Raw genomic sequence first — 12126 nt, forward strand, 5'->3', positions numbered from 1 at the left:
TACATCCAAAGAATGTAAAGATATCTCCATAGAATTCTTAGGATTAGGACACAATGAAGGGACAACAATTTCTCTACTAATGTTGTTAGAATTCACAACCTTAGGTAAAAATTTAAATGAAGTCCGCAACACCGCCTTATCCTGATGAAAAATCAGAAAAGGAGATTCACAAGAAAGAGCAGATAACTCAGAAACTCTTCTAGCAGAAGAGATGGCCAAAAGGAACACTTTCCAAGAAAGTAATTTAATATCCAGAGAATGCATAGGTTCAAACGGAGGAGCCTGTAAAGCCCTCAGAACCAAATTAAGACTCCAAGGAGGAGAGATTGACTTAATGACAGGCTTGATACAAACCAAAGCCTGCACAAAACAATGAATATCAGGATGATTAGCAATCTTTCTGTGAAAAAGAACAGAAAGAGCAGAGATTTGACCTTTCAAAGAGCTTGCAGACAAACCCTTATCCAAACCTTCCTGAAGAAACTGTAGAATTCTAGGAATTCTAAAAGAATGCCAAGAGAATTTATGAGAAGAACACCAAGAAATGTAAGTCTTCCAGACTCTGTAATAAATCTTTCTAGACACAGATTTACGAGCCTGTATCATAGTATTAATCACTGAGTCAGAGAAACCTCTATGACTAAGAATCAAGCGTTCAATCTCCATACCTTCAAATTTAATGATTTGAGATCCTGATGGAAAAATGGGCCTTGAGATAGAAGGTCTGGCCTTAACGGAAGTGTCCAAGGTTGGCAATCCGAACAAGATCCGCATACCAAAACCTGTGAGGCCATGCTGGAGCCACCAGCAATACAAACGAACGTTCCATTAGAATTTTGGAAATCACTTTTGGAAGAAGAGCTAGAGGCGGAAAGATATAAGCAGGTTGATAATTCCAAGGAAGCGACAACGCGTCCACTGCTTCTGCCTGAGGATCCCTGGATCTAGACAGATACCTGGGAAGTTTCTTGTTTAGATGAGAGGCCATCAGATCTATTTCTGGAAGTCCCCAGATTTGAACAATCTGAAGAAATAACTCTGGGTGAAGAGACCATTCGCCCGGATGTAACATCTGGCAACTGAGATAATCCGCTTCCCAATTGTCTACACCTGGGATGTGAACCGCAGAGATTAGACAGGAGCTGAATTCCGCCCATACATGTATCCGAGATACTTCTTTCATAGCCTGAGGACTGTGAGTCCCACCTTGATGATTGACATACGCCACGGTTGTGACATTGTCTGTCTGAAAACAAATACATGATTCTCTCTTCAGAAGAGGCCAGAACTAAAGAGCTCTGAAAATCGCATGGAGTTCCAAAATGTTGATTGGTAATTTCGCCTCCTGAAATTCCCAAACCCCCTGCACTGTCAGAGATCCCCATACAGCTCCCCAACCTGAAAGACTCGCATCTGTTGAGATCACAGTCCAGGTTGGACGAACAAAAGAGGCCCCTTGAATTAGACAATGGTGATTCAACCACCAAGTCAGAGAAGATCGAACATTGGGATTCAAGGATATTAATTGTGATATCTTTGTATAATCCCTGCACCACTGGTTCAGCATACAAAGCTGGAGAGGTCTCATGTGAAAATGAGCAAAAGGGATCGCGTCTGATGCAGCAGTCATGAGACCTAGAATTTCCATGCATAAAGCTACCGAAAAGGAATGATTGAGACTAAAGGTTTCGACAAGCTGAAACCAACTTCAGACATCTCTTTTCTGTTAGAGACAAAGTCATGGACACTGAATCTATTTGAAAACCCAAAAAGGTTACCTTTGTCTGAGGAATCAAGGAACTCTTTGGTAAATTGATCCTCCAACCATGTCTTTGAAGAAACAACACAAGTTGATTCGTATGAAATTTTGCAGAATGTAAAGACTGAGCAAGTACCAAGATATCGTCCAAATAAGGAAATACTGCAATACCCTGTTCTCTGATTACAGAGAGAAGGGCACCGAGAACATTTGAAAAGATCCTTGGAGCTGTTGCTAGGCCAAATGGAAGGGCAACAAACTGGTAATGCTTGTCTAGAAAATAGAATCTCAGGAACTGATAGAGATCTGGATGAATTGGAATATGAAGATATGCATCCTGTAAGTCTATTGTAGACATATAATGCCCTTGCTGAACAAAAGGCAGAATAGTCCTTATAGTCACTATTTTGAATGTTGGTATCCTTACATAACGATTCAATATTTTTAGATCCAGAACTGGTCTGAAGGAATTCTCCTTCTTTGGTACAATGAATAGATTTGAGTAAAACCCCAGACCCCGTTCCAAAACTGGAACTGGCACAATTACCCCAGCCAACTCTAGGTCTGAAACACATTTCAGAAACGCCTGAGCCTTCACTGGGTTTACTGGAATGCGTGAGAGAAAAAATCTTCTCACAGGCGGCCTTACCTTGAAACCTATTCTGTACCCTTTTGAAACAATGTTCTGAATCCAAAGACTGAAAAATCGTAACCTGCCCCCTACCAGCTGTGCTGGAATGAGGGCCGCACCTTCATGCGGATTTGGGAGCTGGTTTTGACTTTCTAAAAGGCTTGGATTTATTCCAGACTGGAGAAGATTTCCAAACGGAAACCGATCCTTTAGGGGAAGGGTCAGGCTTCTGTTCCTTATTCTGATGAAAGGAACGAAAACGATTAGCAGCCCTATATTTACCTTTAGATTTTTTCGTCCTGAGGCAAAAAGGTTCCTTTCCCCCCAGTAACAGTTGAAATTCTAGAATCCAACTGTGAACCAAATAATTTATTACCTTGGAAAGAAAGAGAAAGCAAAGTTGACTTAGAAGTCATATCTGCATTCCAAGATTTAAGCCATAAAGCTCTTCTAGCTAAAATAGCTAAAGACATATACTTGACATCAATTCTAATGATATCAAAAATGGCATCACAAACAAAGTAATTAGCATGTTGAAGAAGTTTAACAATGCTATAAGCATTATGGTCTGACACTTGTTGCGCTAAAGCCTCCAACCAGAAAGTGGAAGCTGCAGCAACATCAGCCAAAGAAATAGCAGGTCTAAGAAGATTACCTGAACATAAATAAGCTCTCCTTAGAAAAGATTCAAGCTTCCTATCTAAAGGATCCTTAAAGGAAGTTCTATCCGCCGTAGGAATAGTAGTACGTTTAGCAAGAGTAGAGATAGCCCCATGAACTTTAGGGATTTTGTCCCAAAATTCTAATCTATCAGATGGCACAGGGTACAATTTCTTAAACCTTGGAGAAGGAGTAAATGAAGTACCCAGACTATTCCATTCCCTAGAAATTACTTCTGAAATAGCATCAGGAACTGGGAAAACTTCTGGAATAACTATATGAGGTTTAAAAACCAAATTTAAACGCTTAGTAGATTTAATATCAAGAGGACTAGACTCCTCCATATCTAATGCAATCAACACTTCTTTAAGTAAAGAACGAATAAACTCCATCTTAAATAAATATGAAGATTTATCAGTGTCAATCTCTGAGGCAGAATCTTCTGAACCAGATAGATCCTCATCAGAAACAGATAAGTCAGAATGATGGCGGTCACTTAAAAATTCATCTGAAATATGAGAAGTTTTAAAAGACCTTTTATGTTTACTGGAAGGAGGAATAACAGACAGAGCCTTCCTAATAGAATTAGAAACAAATTCTTTTACATTAACAGGGACATCCTGAACATTAGATGTTGAAGGAAAAACAACAGGTAAAGGATTATTACTAATGGAGACATTATCTGCGTTAGAAAGTTTATCATGACAACTAACACAAACTACAGCCGGAGGAACAGATACCAAAAGTTTACAACAAATGCACTTAACTTTGGTAGGACCAGCATCAGGCAGCGTCTTTCCAGAAGTAGATTCTGATCCAGGGTCAGGTTGTGACATCTTGCAATATGTAATAGAAAAAACAACATATAAAGCAAAATTATCAAATTCCTTAAATGACAGTTTCAGGAATGGGAAAAAAATGCAAAATAAACAAGCCTCTAGCAACCAGAAGCAATGAAAAAGTGAGACTTAAATAATGTGAAAACTATGGCAACTGGAAATGACAAAATTTTGCGCAAAAAAAGTTCACGCCAAGAATGACGCAATAAATTGAAGCATTTTCTGCCCGAGCCTAACAGCCCACAGGGAAAAAAGTCAATTGAAAATTTTTAAGGTAAGAAAAAAATATTTATTCATATGCATTATCCCAAATAATGAAACTGACAGTCTGAATGAAGGAATACTGATTATCCTGAATCATGGCAAATATAAGTTTAAACACATATATTTAGAACTTTACATATAAAGTGCCCAACCATAGCTTAGAGTGTCATAAATAAAATAAGACTTACTTAACCTAAGACACTCATCTACATATAGTAGATAGCCAAACCAGTACTGAAACGAGAATCAGTAGAGGTAATGGTATATAAGAGTATATCGTCGATCTGAAAAGGGAGGTAGGAGAAGAAATCTCTACGACCGATAACAGAGAACCTATGAAATAGATCCCCTAGAGGAAGACCATTGTATTCAAATAGGCAATACTCTCTTCACATCCCTCTGACATTCACTGTACTCTGAGAGGAAAACCGGGCTTCAGCCTGCTGCGAAGCGCATTACAACGTAGAATCTAGCACAAACTTACTTCACCACCTCCATGGGAGGCAAAGTATGTAAAACTGAATTGTGGGTGTGGTGAGGGGTGTATTTATAGGCATTTCGAGGTTTGGGAAACTTTGCCCTTCCTGGTAGGAATGTATATCCCATACGTCACTAGCTCATGGACTCTTGCTAATTACATGAAATAAATATGTTTATTCTCATAAATGAAAGGAAAAAAACTTAAAACATAAGCAGAAGAATCAAACTGAAACAGCTGCCTGAAGAACTTTTCTAACAAAATTTGCTTCAGAAGAAGCAAATACATAAAAACGGTAGAATTTAGTAAATGTATGCAAATAAGACCAAGTTGCTGCTTTGCAAATCTGATCAACTGAAGCTTCATTCCTAAAAGCCCACGAAGTGGAGACTGATCTAGTAGAATGAGCTGTGATTCTCTGAGGCGGGGCTTGAACCGACTCCAAATAAACTTGATGAATCAAAAGCTTTAACCACAATGCCAAGGAAACGGCAGAAGCCTTCTGACCTTTCGTAGGACTAGAAAAGATAACAATTAGACTAGAAGTCTTCCTGAAATCTTTAGTAGCTTCAACATAATATTTCAGAGCTCTCACCACATCCAAAGAATGTAAAGATCTCTCCAAAGAATTCTTAGGATTAGGACACAAGGAAGGGACAACAATTTCTCTATTAATGTTGTTAGAATTCACAACCTTAGGTAAGAATTTAAATGAAGTCCACAAAACTGCCTTATCCTGATGAAAAATGAGAAAAGGAGATTCACAAGAGAGAGCAGATAATTCAGAAACTCTTCTAGCAGAAGAGATGGCCAAAAGGAACAACACTTTCCAAGAAAGTAGTTTAATGTCCAAAGAATGCATAGGCTCAAATGGAGGAGCCAGTAAAGCCTTCAAACCCAAATTAAGACTCCAAGGAGGAGAGATTGATTTAATGACAGGCTTGATACGAGCCAAAGCCTGTACAAAACAGTGAATATCAGGAAGCTTAGCAAACTTTCTGTGAAATAAAACAGAAAGAGCAGAGATTTCTCCCTTCAAGGAACTTGCAGACCAACCCTTATCCAAACCATCCTGAAGAAACTGTAAAATTCTAGGAATTCTAAAAGAATGCCAAGAGAATTTATGAGAGGAACACCATGAAATGTAAGTCTTCCAAACTCAATAATAAATCTTTCTAGAAACAGATTTACGAGTAGACATGTGCGGTTCGTTTCGGATTTATTTGGAAATTCGGTAAATTCGGTAAATTCGGAGATTCGGATCGATTCGGATTTCCGAATTAAAATACTTCCGAATCTACCGAATGAATCCGAAATAGCTGCCGTATCTCCGAATAAATCCGAATTAGCTCGGTAAAATTCGGCATTTCCCCATAGGAAACAATGGGAGTTTCGGCTGAAAAAAAACTAACACCGCAGCCCCATTGTTTCCTATGGGGAAACACTAAGTCTGCACCTAACACCCTAACATGTACCCCGAGTCTCTAAACACCCCTAATCTGACACTTATTAACCCCTAATCTGCTGCCTCCGCTATCGCTGACACCTGCATTATTTTATTAACCCCTAATCTGCCGACCGAATATCGCCGCCACCTACATTATAACTATTAACCCCTAATCTGCTGTCCCTAACACCGCCGACCCCTACATTATAGTTATTAACCCCTAATCTGCCCCCCCCAACGTCGCCGCAATCTAACTACAAGTATTAACCCCTAATCTGCCGACCCGATATCGCCGCCGCCTACATTATAGATATTAACCCCTAATCTGCTGTCCCTAACACCGCCGACCCCTACATTATAGTTATTAACCCCTAATCTGCCTCCCCCAACGTCGCCGCAATCTAACTACAAGTATTAACCCCTAATCTGCCGACCCGATATCGCCGCCGCCTACATTATAGCTATTAACCCCTAATCTGCTGTCCCTAACACCGCCGACCCCTACATTATAGTTATTAACCCCTAATCTGCCCCCCCCCAACGTCGCCGCAATCTAACTACAAGTATTAACCCCTAATCTGCCGACCGCAAATCGCCGCAACTATAATAAATGTATTAACCCCTAAACCGCCGCACTCCCGCCTCGCAAACACTATAATACATTTTATTAACCCCTAATCTGCCCTCCCTAACATCGCCGCCACCTACCTACAATTATTAACCCCTAACCTCCCGCCCCCAACGTCGCCGCTACTATAATAAGGTTATTAACCCCTAAACCTAAGTCTAACCCTAACACTAACACCCCCTAACTTAAATATAATTTAAATAAAACGAAATAAATTTACTATAGTTAAATAAATTAATCCTATTTAAAACTAAATACTTACCTGTAAAATAAACCCTAATATAGCTGCAATATAACTAATAGTTACATTATAGCCATCTTAGGGTTTATTTTTATTTTACAGGCAACTTTGTATTTATTTTAACTAGGTACAATAGCTATTAAATAGTTATTGACTAATTAATAGCTACCTAGTTAAAATAAATACAAATTTACCTGTAAAATAAATCCTAACCTAAGTTACAATTACACCTAACACTACACTATCATTAAATAAATGAATCATATTTAAAACTAAATACTTACCTGTAAAATAAACCCTAATATAGCTACAATATAACTAATAGTTAAATTGTAGCTATTTTAGCATTTATATTTATTTTACAGGCAACTTTGTATTTATTTTAACTAGGTACAATAGCTATTAAATAGTTATTGACTAATTAATAGCTAACTAGTTAAAATAATTACAAAATTACCTGTAAAATAAATCCTAACCTAAGTTACAATAAAACCTAACACTACACTGTCATTAAATAAATTAACTACAAGTACCTACAATTATCTACAATTAAATAAACTAAAGTACAAAACCCCCCCCACTAAATTACAAAAAATAAAAAAACCACTAAATTACAAAAAATAAAAAAATATTACAAGAATTTTAAACTAATTACACCTAATCTAAGCCCCCTAATAAAATAACAAAGCCCCCCAAAATAAAAAAAATGCCCTACCCTATACTAAATTACAAAAGTTAACAGCTCTATTACCTTACCAGCCCTGAACAGGGCCCTTTGCGGGGCATGCCCCAAAGAAAACAGCTCTTTTGCCTTTAAAAAGAAAACACAATCCCCCCCCCCACATTACAACCCACCACCCACATACCCCTACTCTAACCCAAACCCCCCTTAAATAAACCTAACACTACCCCCCTGAAGATCTCCCTACCTTGAGTCGTGTTCACCCAGCCGGGCCGAAGTCTTCATCCGATGGGGCAGAAGAGGACATCCAGACCGGCAGAAGTCTTCATCCAAGCGGGGCAAGAAGAGGTCTTCCATCCATCATACAAGTACCAAAATACAAACAAACACTAAATTACCAAAAATAATAAAATATTACAATAATTTTAAACTAATTACACCTAATCTAAGCCCCCTACTAGCTATTAATATAGCTTCAATATAACTAATAGTTACATTGTAGCTATTTTAGGATTTATATGTATTTTACAGGCAACTTTGTATTTATTTTAACTAGGTACAATAGTTATTAAATAGTTAATAACTATTTAATAACTACCTAGCTAAAATAAATACAAATTTACCTGTAAAATAAATCATAACCTAAGTTACAATTACACCTAACACTACACTATCATTAAATTAACTAAATAAATGAATCCTATATAAAACTAAAGACTTACCTGTAAAATAAACCCTAATATAGCTGCAATATAACTAATAGTTACATTGTAGCTATTTTAGCATTTATATTTATTGTACAGGCAACTTTGTATTCATTTTAACTAGGTTCAATAGCTATTAAATAGATATTGACTATTTAATAGCTACCTAGTTAAAATAATTACAAAATTACCTGTAAAATAAATCCTAACCTAAGTTACAATTAAACCTAACACTACACTATCATTAAATAAATTAACTACAAGTACCTACAATTAAATACAATTAAAAAAACTAAACTAAAGTACAAAACCCCCCCCACTAAATTACAAAAAATAAAAAAATATTACAAGAATTTTAAACTAATTACACCTAATCTAAGCCCCCTAATAAAATAACAAAGCCCCCCAAAATAAAAAAATGCCCTACCCTATACTAAATTACAAAAGTAATCAGCTCTATTACCTTACCAGCCCTGAACAGGGCCCTTTGCGGGGCATGCCCCAAAGAAAACAGCTCTTTTGCCTGTAAAAAAAAAACACAATCTCCCCCCCCCACATTACAACCCACCACCCACATACCCCTACTCTAACCCAAACCCCCCTTAAATAAACCTAACACTACCCCCCTGAAGATCTCCCTACCTTGAGTCGTGTTCACCCAGCCGGGCCGAAGTCTTCATCCGATGGGGCAGAAGAGGGCATCCAGACCGGCAGAAGTCTTCATCCAAGCGGGGCAAGAAGAGGTCTTCCATCCATCAGAAAAGTACAAAAAAACAAAGAAACACTAAATTAGCAAAAATAATAAAATATTACAATAATTTTAAACTAATTACACCTAATCTAAGCCCCCTACTAGCTATTAATATAGCTACAATATAACTAATAGTTACATTGTAGCTATTTTAGGATTTATATTTATTTTACAGGCAACTTTGTATTTATTTTAACTAGGTACAATAGCTATTAAATAGTTAATAACTATTTAATAACTACCTAGCTAAAATAAATACAAATTTACCTGTAAAATAAACCCTAACCTAAGTTACAATTACACCTAACACTACACTGTCATTAAATTAACTAAATAAATTAATCCTATATAAAACTAAATTCTTACCTGTAAAATAAACCCTAATATAGCTACAATATAACTAATAGTTACATTGTAGCTATTTTAGCATTTATATTTATTTTACAGGCAACTTTGTATTTATTTTAACTAGGTACAATAGCTATTAAATAGATATTTACTGTTTAATAGCTACCTAGTTAAAATAATTACAAAATTACCTGTAAAATAAATCCTAACCTAAGTTACTATTAAACCTAACACTACACTATCATTAAATAAATTAACTACAAGTACCTACAATTAAATACAATGAAATAAACTAAACTAAAGTACAAAAAACAAACACTAAATTACAAAAAATAAAAAAAATTACAAGAATTTTAAACTAATTACACCTAATCTAAGCCCCCTAATAAAATAACAAAGCCCCCCAAAATAAAAAAAATGCCCTACCCTATACTAAATTACAAAAGTAATCAGCTCTATTACCTTACCAGCCCTGAACAGGGCCTTTTGCGGGGCATGCCCCAAAGAAAACAGCTCTTTTGCGTTTTTTTGTGTTTTTTTTTACAGGCAAAAGAGCTGTTTTCTTTGGGGCATGCCCCGCAAAAGGCCCTGTTCAGGGCTGGTAAGGTAATAGAGCTGATTACTTTTGTAATTTAGTATAGGGTAGGGCATTTTTTTATTTTGGGGGGCTTTGTTATTTTATTAGGGGGCTTAGATTAGGTGTAATTAGTTTAAAATTCTTGTAATTTTTTTTATTTTTTGTAATTTAGTGTTTATTTTTTTTGGACTTTAGTTTAGTTTATTTCATTGTATTTAATTGTAGGTACTTGTAGTTAATTTATTTAATGATAGTGTAGTGTTAGGTTTAATAGTAACTTAGGTTAGGATTTATTTTACAGGTAATTTTGTAATTATTTTAACTAGGTAGCTATTAAACAGTAAATAACATAATTTATGTAAGAACTTACCTGATAAATTCATTTCTTTCATATTAACAAGAGTCCATGAGCTAGTGACGTATGGGATATACATTCCTACCAGGAGGGGCAAAGTTTCCCAAACCTTAAAATGCCTATAAATACACCCCTCACCACACCCACAAATCAGTTTAACGAATAGCCAAGAAGTGGGGTGATAAGAAAAAGTGCGAAGCATATAAAATAAGGAATTGGAATAATTGTGCTTTATACAAAAAAATCATAACCACCACAAAAAAGGGTGGGCCTCATGGACTCTTGTTAATATGAAAGAAATGAATTTATCAGGTAAGTTCTTACATAAATTATGTTTTCTTTCATGTAATTAACAAGAGTCCATGAGCTAGTGACGTATGGGATAATGACTACCCAAGATGTGGATCTTTCCACACAAGAGTCACTAGAGAGGGAGGGATAAAATAAAGACAGCCAATTCCTGCTGAAAATAATCCACACCCAAAATAAAGTTTAACAAAAAACATAAGCAGAAGATTCAAACTGAAACCGCTGCCTGAAGAACTTTTCTACCAAAAACTGCTTCAGAAGAAGAAAATACATCAAAATGGTAGAATTTAGTAAAAGTATGCAAAGAAGACCAAGTTGCTGCTTTGCAGATCTGGTCAACCGAAGCTTCATTCCTAAACGCCCAGGAAGTAGATACTGACCTAGTAGAATGAGCTGTAATTCTTTGAGGCGGAGTTTTACCCGACTCAACATAGGCAAGATGAATTAAAGATTTCAACCAAGATGCCAAAGAAATGGCAGAAGCTTTCTGGCCTTTCCTAGAACCGGAAAAGATAACAAATAGACTAGAAGTCTTACGGAAAGATTTCGTAGCTTCAACATAATATTTCAAAGCTCTAACAACATCCAAAGAATGCAATGATTTCTCCTTAGAATTCTTAGGATTAGGACATAATGAAGGAACCACAATTTCTCTACTAATGTTGTTGGAATTCACAACTTTAGGTAAAAATTCAAAAGAAGTTCGCAACACCGCCTTATCCTGATGAAAAATCAGAAAAGGAGACTCACATGAAAGAGCAGATAATTCAGAAACTCTTCTAGCAGAAGAGATAGCCAAAAGGAACAAAACTTTCCAAGAAAGTAATTTAATGTCCAATGAATGCATAGGTTCAAACGGAGGAGCTTGAAGAGCTCCCAGAACCAAATTCAAACTCCAAGGAGGAGAAATTGACTTAATGACAGGTTTTATACGAACCAAAGCTTGTACAAAACAATGAATATCAGGAAGAATAGCAATCTTTCTGTGAAAAAGAACAGAAAGAGCAGAGATTTGTCCTTTCAAAGAACTTGCGGACAAACCCTTATCCAAACCATCCTGAAGAAATTGTAAAATTCTCGGTATTCTAAAAGAATGCCAAGAAAAATGATGAGAAAGACACCAAGAAATATAAGTCTTCCAGACTCTATAATATATCTCTCGAGATACAGATTTACGAGCCTGTAACATAGTATTAATCACGGAGTCAGAGAAACCTCTATGACCAAGAATCAAGCGTTCAATCTCCATACCTTTAAATTTAAGGATTTCAGATCCGGATGGAAAAAAGGACCTTGTGACAGAAGGTCTGGTCTTAACGGAAGAGTCCATGGCTGGCAAGATGCCATCCGGACAAGATCCGCATACCAAAACCTGTGAGGCCATGCCGGAGCTATTAGCAGAACAAACGAGCATTCCCTCAGAATCTTGGAGATTACTCTTGGAAGAAGAACT

The sequence above is a fragment of the Bombina bombina genome, chromosome 1 (genome assembly GCF_027579735.1).
Source record: "Bombina bombina isolate aBomBom1 chromosome 1, aBomBom1.pri, whole genome shotgun sequence".
Taxonomy (NCBI): domain Eukaryota; kingdom Metazoa; phylum Chordata; class Amphibia; order Anura; family Bombinatoridae; genus Bombina; species Bombina bombina.